This window comes from Danio rerio, chromosome 1 (assembly GCF_052040795.2).
Source record: "Danio rerio strain M-AB ecotype USA chromosome 1, GRCz13ab, whole genome shotgun sequence".
Taxonomy (NCBI): domain Eukaryota; kingdom Metazoa; phylum Chordata; class Actinopteri; order Cypriniformes; family Danionidae; genus Danio; species Danio rerio.
The window spans coordinates 33,618,680-33,627,369 of NC_141021.1; positions in this window are offsets into that span (position 1 = coordinate 33,618,680).

The window sequence follows — 8,690 nt, forward strand, 5'->3', positions numbered from 1 at the left end:
GGAAACATCCACACACACACACACACTCAGTCACACTCATACACTACGGAAAACTTAGCCCACCCAATTCACCTGTACCGCATGTCTTTGGACTTGTGGGGGAAACCGGAGCACCCGGAGGAAAACCCACGCGAATGCAGGGAGAACATGCAAACTCCACACAGAAACGGTAGCTGACCCAGCTGAGGCTCGAACCAGTGACCTTCCTGCTGTGAGGCAACGGCACTACCTACTGCGTCACCTAAAAATATTATATGTATGGCAAATTTATATCCTAAATAGAGGGTCTCATCACTACAATTTATTTGTGTCTTTTTATTTTTGACAACCAAAGAGTGCTTAAACGGTCGGACGTCTATAAAGAGAGAGACGCTTGCTTAGCATGGCACAAGGTCCATTAGACCTTGTTTTATTGGATTTGGCAACCAAAGTATTGAGTCCCTAAAGAGATAGTTCACCCTAAAAATGAAAATGCACTCACCATTTACTGACCTACATGCATGTAGTTCTACACGTTTATTCATACGTTTGCATTACTGAGAGCAGGAGAGAGACCGGCTGCACTAGTAGGCAGTAACGTTATCTTCATAATATTGTTTAATTAGCATAAATGATTAGCAAATGAATCTGTCTCGTCAGCCTTTACAAGTGAAGGAATTATCTGCACACAATCTGAATTCCCAAATAGAATAATACTACAAACTATATAATACTATTCATGAAAACACCTAAATAACAGACTAATCCAAATGCCCAACACGAGCGAGCTGCGCTCCAGACCAGATCAGCTCGATGACGTGTAATGTCTCCGACGCCGCCTGTAGTCCCATTTAGCAACTTGATAGCAAGCGTCTTTTTAAAGAAGCATAACCCATTAAAAAATTCAAGAGTGTGCTGTAAGTGATGTGTTTTATGTGGTAGAACAAAACGTGAAAGTATTTTGAGTTTGTGTTTGCCACGAACCTTTTTTAAGCGATTTTACTGAAACCCCATCGAGAAAACCCATTGACTTTGGGACGAAGGAACCGGAACTGCTAAAATTCTAACTCGCTTCCGAGTTTTTGCATACAAATTGACGTCATAGTTCCTCCACTCAATTAGGAGTAGGCTAGCCTCAAAAAGACTGACTGCTCATTTAGTCTACATCTAGGCCTATTGAACTACGTGCTTTAGCATAGGCCAACGAACTGCAGTACAGACACCAATTCTCACTTAAGCTCATTTCAGGTTATGATTAGACCTGTCCAGTTTCATCTGGAACGCATCCCAGATGACCTTCTGAAGTGGTTTGAGCGATCGGATGGATATCTGATCAGAACAAAAAAACAAAACAAAAAAAAAACGAATGAAGTGAGCAAACAGCCTCAAAAACACAGACGTGACAGGAATATATATTGAATATAAATATATTATATTCATTATTTGTTAAATATATAATATTCAATTACATAAAATAATTAAAAGGACAAATGCTGGACCTTTTGGCAACACTTTTTCAGTTTAGGTCACAATTCACAGTATTAACAAACAATTAAACTAACACTACTAGCATAGTAAACTAACTAGCTGTTTGTTAATAATTAGTAAGGTACTAATTGGGTTTACGTTTAGGTTAGGGCTAGGCATGCCCCCACCCCGGCTACGGGCATGATGTAGTGGAGTAGCAAGTAACATGCTATTAGGTTATGTGATCGCTAGATGGCGATCTTGGATAATAAGAAGCTTACCACCACTAGGAGTTTGTCAGAGTCATTGGTCTTTAATTATAATCATCTGTCTCCCTATTCTACTGCATCCCAGAATAACACACGGCACCAAAAAAATGTAAAAATATATATATTGAGTATATTTAATATGTTTTTGTCCGCAACTCGCCGTCACGCCGTGACGGAGATTCCCGAGCCTGTTTGGTCCAATGGGAGGCGTGCTCTCCTCAGCGCTCACCATGACAACGAGACTCCCAGCAGTGACGTCGCCATGTAAACATTTGCATATGCATTCCTATAAAGCACGGCGGTTCTCGCTCGGTGTTGTCAGTTCTCTCGGGGCTGCCCTTAGAAATTGACCAAGGTAAGTTCAAAATAAACTTCTCTTTCTAAACACCTGTCTCGTGTTTTTATTTGTCATGTACAGCAATACACTGTCATACAGGTCTGTTGAATGCATTTGTACGCAACGTGGTTTGACAATAAAGTAGCCTAACAAGTAAATAGTTGTTAAAAATGTACCTTCATTAGTCAACATTTGGGGAAGGTAGTAAAAAGTTAATCAAAGATGTCCTAAGACATAATGGTAATGTTATGGTTGTTACATGACTGTATTTATTATTACGTATGTATGTTTAAAACCAGCAGAATGTACTATATATTTAACATGTCATGAACTTATTGTTTTTTTTTTTTTTTTAAATTGCTCAATAAAAATTTCCTTAAGACAAGAATGGGTATTGTTTTTGGTCTTTTTTTTTCTTTTTTGTCAAACTACTGTAGGTTTTAAGTTACTACAGCAGATATAGGCTACCTATATCATTATATTGGTAGTCAGAGTTATTTTAATGACCCAAATCGAGTAAAATGTCTCCTACTCAAGTACTTTTTGCATGCAAAAGTCAAATTTACAGTTTTCAACAACAAAATTTTGTCTCGTAAAAATGACCAGTGGGGTGTGAGAAAAAAGTTAATGTCAAGTTATATATTATATATAAAAGAAGTTGAACAAGTTGTCTTAATATTTAGTGATAATGCATTTTTCTGTACATTTCCATTAGACGTTTTTTTCTAAATCTGTAATTGGTAAATTGCTCCCAGGTCAATCTGGACTTTGTCCAATGAAGGTGAGGTGTATCTGAAAGGAGATTGTCCTATGTTCACATTTCTACTTTTGTTTTGGGTTTGTTTTTTGTTTTCTTTGTCCTATGAAGTGCTGTCTTTTCCTTTCTGTATCACAATGACATGATCTGGCAACGAATCACAGTACAAGCCGCAAAAAAATGAAATAAATTAGCCGTAGCTTACATGAGGACGTCCATCCAGAGTACGCTGTTACATTGACAACATGAGTAAGTAATTTGACTGTCTTATCCGTACACAATGACACAAGGACTTGTCATTCTGACGGCACTGACATGTTCATTGAGAGATGAACCAAGGACTTTAAGCAAGAGACTGGCCTTTGCATGTAATCCATGCTGTTTGGTTATTTGTATGTGCTGTTTTGAGAAATGCACTTACTGCTTAGCAAATTTCAAATCTGAGAAGTTTACCAAAGCGACTGAAAAAAAAACTGTAATACAACACAAGTTAATGCAAAGATGAAAAGTCTGCAAAGACAAAAGTGTGTATTTTTATTTGCACATATCACTTTATAAAAATAGTAGCGTATACGTAATTCGGTTTTATATTTTTGGCTTAATATTTAATACTCGTTTTGATGTAACCATGTCTATATGGGAATGGAACATCACAACCATGGTTTCTGCAGGTGTCAGTCACTATTTCAAATGTATGACTTTTTAAGTCTTTGCTTAAAACCATTGTGACCCCGACATTTCTCAGAGGTGGCTATAAATATACAAATGTTGCACACATAACAATAGGCCTATATAAACATGAGCATATTGCCAACACAAAAAGTGCAACAGTTTTAACAGTCATGGGCTATATAGTTTGTATAATCATTTATTCATTTCTTTAATTTAATATTAATAACCTAACCTCAAGGAGACTGGTGGACAGCATGTGTTCAGGACAAGTCCATTGGTTTAATTTTGGAGATCATCCTCAATGGTCAGTTGTGGCCTGTGTTCATTTTCAATTTGATTACCATAAAGGGGTCAGAAAGTTTAACCTGGTGCTATAAGTTCAGTCTGTGCTGTTGATCTAACGTACAATCTAATCTAATACACAATTCTATGACAAAAATTAAGGGCCGATGGCTCTTTATTTGCATGCGATCCTTGCATGCATGAAATATTGCACATCATGACAAGTTTTGCTTGCTAACTGAAAACGTGCTAGATATAATGCATGTTTTCGTTCAGAATTGTGGTATTTTTAAAGTACTATCAAGTTTTCTAACTGGCGAGCGACATGATCTAGTGGGTCCGTCATCTTTAATGCGCGCGTTGGTGATTTCAGGAGGCGTGGCTTTGGACAGCAGGGGAGGGATTGTATTTGAAATATTATGCTAACCAGTTAGCATTTTGGCAGATCACCTAGTGCAGCTTTAACTGATGTCACACTAAAGCTCCGATCTGTCAGAAGTCAAACTGTGGCATTTAAATATGGTCAGTAGTAAAGTAGAACCTATTGTGGTATTTTCAGCATTTTTTGTTAGCATGATTTGGAGGGGCTCAAAAAAATAAGCCAATGTTGTTCTTGAAAGTACCTTTTTGACCTTTGAAAAAGTACATAGTTAATGGCATAAAGACACACTGAAGGGGAGGTTTTCACTCATCAAAACAACTAATTAAATAAAAGACACCAAACATCCCCTAAAAGGTCATTCAGGGTGACAATAACAGTTCAAGCATCTGAAAAATATTATTCCTTCATTTTCTTTTCGGCTTGGTCCCTTTATTATTACACGCCACCGTGGAATTAACCTGCCAACTTATCCAGCACAATTTTTACGCAACGGATGACCTTCCGGCCGCAACCCATCTCTGGGAAACATCCACACACACACACACACTCAGTCACACTCATACACTACGGAAAACTTAGCCCACCCAATTCACCTGTACCGCATGTCTTTGGACTTGTGGGGGAAACCGGAGCACCCGGAGGAAAACCCACGCGAATGCAGGGAGAACATGCAAACTCCACACAGAAACGGTAGCTGACCCAGCTGAGGCTCGAACCAGTGACCTTCCTGCTGTGAGGCAACGGCACTACCTACTGCGTCACCTAAAAATATTATATGTATGGCAAATTTATATCCTAAATAGAGGGTCTCATCACTACAATTTATTTGTGTCTTTTTATTTTTGACAACCAAAGAGTGCTTAAACGGTCGGACGTCTATAAAGAGAGAGACGCTTGCTTAGCATGGCACAAGGTCCATTAGACCTTGTTTTATTGGATTTGGCAACCAAAGTATTGAGTCCCTAAAGAGATAGTTCACCCTAAAAATGAAAATGCACTCACCATTTACTGACCTACATGCATGTAGTTCTACACGTTTATTCATACGTTTGCATTACTGAGAGCAGGAGAGAGACCGGCTGCACTAGTAGGCAGTAACGTTATCTTCATAATATTGTTTAATTAGCATAAATGATTAGCAAATGAATCTGTCTCGTCAGCCTTTACAAGTGAAGGAATTATCTGCACACAATCTGAATTCCCAAATAGAATAATACTACAAACTATATAATACTATTCATGAAAACACCTAAATAACAGACTAATCCAAATGCCCAACACGAGCGAGCTGCGCTCCAGACCAGATCAGCTCGATGACGTGTAATGTCTCCGACGCCGCCTGTAGTCCCATTTAGCAACTTGATAGCAAGCGTCTTTTTAAAGAAGCATAACCCATTAAAAAATTCAAGAGTGTGCTGTAAGTGATGTGTTTTATGTGGTAGAACAAAACGTGAAAGTATTTTGAGTTTGTGTTTGCCACGAACCTTTTTTAAGCGATTTTACTGAAACCCCATCGAGAAAACCCATTGACTTTGGGACGAAGGAACCGGAACTGCTAAAATTCTAACTCGCTTCCGAGTTTTTGCATACAAATTGACGTCATAGTTCCTCCACTCAATTAGGAGTAGGCTAGCCTCAAAAAGACTGACTGCTCATTTAGTCTACATCTAGGCCTATTGAACTACGTGCTTTAGCATAGGCCAACGAACTGCAGTACAGACACCAATTCTCACTTAAGCTCATTTCAGGTTATGATTAGACCTGTCCAGTTTCATCTGGAACGCATCCCAGATGACCTTCTGAAGTGGTTTGAGCGATCGGATGGATATCTGATCAGAACAAAAAAACAAAACAAAAAAAAAACGAATGAAGTGAGCAAACAGCCTCAAAAACACAGACGTGACAGGAATATATATTGAATATAAATATATTATATTCATTATTTGTTAAATATATAATATTCAATTACATAAAATAATTAAAAGGACAAATGCTGGACCTTTTGGCAACACTTTTTCAGTTTAGGTCACAATTCACAGTATTAACAAACAATTAAACTAACACTACTAGCATAGTAAACTAACTAGCTGTTTGTTAATAATTAGTAAGGTACTAATTGGGTTTACGTTTAGGTTAGGGCTAGGCATGCCCCCACCCCGGCTACGGGCATGATGTAGTGGAGTAGCAAGTAACATGCTATTAGGTTATGTGATCGCTAGATGGCGATCTTGGATAATAAGAAGCTTACCACCACTAGAGCTGCGTCCCAAATCGCATACTTATGCACTATTTTACGCCATTTTGTAGTATAAATAGTGTAAGTAGTGTGTTCACATTGAAAACTCTCAAAATAATAAGTGCACTTTAATTACCCGGATGATGCACTCATTCAGCCGCTAAAATGATGGACACTTCACGCACTCAACGACCGCAGGTTTGCTTACGTAGCGGAAGGGGCGGAGCGATCGGACGCACATGTTGAATAACTTTATTTATTTTGGATAGTGAAAGCAAAATTCTCCTACGAGAGTGATTATAGCGCCTCCGGATGGCAAATGCGGCAATACTCACGGCATGTATTACTTGATAATTCAGTCGTTTATTTCACTGATTTGGCAACAGTCAAACGTCATCAGGGAAACGGTTTAAATTTCCGCTTAGTAAAAAAACATTAGTGTGCCATTTGGGACAGCACTACATACATATACTATCCTGTTGAGTGTGTAAGTGCATAAGTACATAGTGCATGAGTGCATAGTGTATAGTGTGCCATTTGGGACGCAGCTTTTGAGTTTGTCAGAGTCATTGGTCTTTAATTATAATCATCTGTCTCCCTATTCTACTGCATCCCAGAATAACACACGGCACCAAAAAAAATGTAAAAATATATATATTGAGTATATTTAATATGTTTTTGTCCGCAACTCACCGTCACGCCGTGACGGAGATTCCCGAGCCTGTTTGGTCCAATGGGAGGCGTGCTCTCCTCAGCGCTCACCATGACAACGAGACTCCCAGCAGTGACGTCGCCATGTAAACATTTGCATATGCATTCCTATAAAGCACGGCGGTTCTCGCTCGGTGTTGTCAGTTCTCTCGGGGCTGCCCTTAGAAATTGACCAAGGTAAGTTCAAAATAAACTTCTCTTTCTAAACACCTGTCTCGTGTTTTTATTTGTCATGTACAGCAATACACTGTCGTACAGGTCTGTTGAATGCATTTGTACGCAACGTGGTTTGACAATAAAGTAGCCTAACAAGTAAATAGTTGTTAAAAATGTACCTTCATTAGTCAACATTTGGGGAAGGTAGTAAAAAGTTAATCAAAGATGTCCTAAGACATAATGGTAATGTTATGGTTGTTACATGACTGTATTTATTATTACGTATGTATGTTTAAAACCAGCAGAATGTACTATATATTTAACATGTCATGAACTTATTGTTTTTTTTTTTTTTAATTGCTCAATAAAAATTTCCTTAAGACAAGAATGGGTATTGTTTTTGGTCTTTTTTTTCTTTTTTGTCAAACTACTGTAGGTTTTTAGTTACTACAGCAGATATAGGCTACCTATATCATTATATTGGTAGTCAAGAGTTATTTTAATGACCCAAATCGAGTAAAATGTCTCCTACTCAAGTACTTTTTGCATGCAAAAGTCAAATTTACAGTTTTCAACAACAAAATTTTGTCTCGTAAAAATGACCAGTGGGGTGTGAGAAACAAGTTAATGTCAAGTTATATATTATATATAAAAGAAGTTGAACAAGTTGTCTTAATATTTAGTCATAATGCATTTTTCTGTAGATTTCCATTAGACGTTTTTTTCTAAATCTGTAATTGGTAAATTGCTCCCAGGTCAATCTGGACTTTGTCCAATGAAGGTGAGGTGTATCTGAAAGGAGATTGTCCTATGTTCACATTTCTACTTTTGTTTTGGGTTTGTTTTTTGTTTTCTTTGTCCTATGAAGTGCTGTCTTTTCCTTTCTGTATCACAATGACATGATCTGGCAACGAATCACAGTACAAGCCGCAAAAAAATGAAATAAATTAGCCGTAGCTTACATGAGGACGTCCATCCAGAGTACGCTGTTACATTGACAACATGAGTAAGTAATTTGACTGTCTTATCCGTACACAATGACACAAGGACTTGTCATTCTGACGGCACTGACATGTTCATTGAGAGATGAACCAAGGACTTTAAGCAAGAGACTGGCCTTTGCATGTAATCCATGCTGTTTGGTTATTTGTATGTGCTGTTTTGAGAAATGCACTTACTGCTTAGCAAATTTCAAATCTGAGAAGTTTACCAAAGCGACTGAAAAAAAACTGTAATACAACACAAGTTAATGCAAAGATGAAAAGTCTGCAAAGACAAAAGTGTGTATTTTTATTTGCACATATCACTTTATAAAAATAGTAGCGTATACGTAATTCGGTTTTATATTTTTGGCTTAATATTTAATACTCGTTTTGATGTAACCATGTCTATATGGGAATGGAACATCACAACCATGGTTTCTGCAGGTGTCAGTCACTATT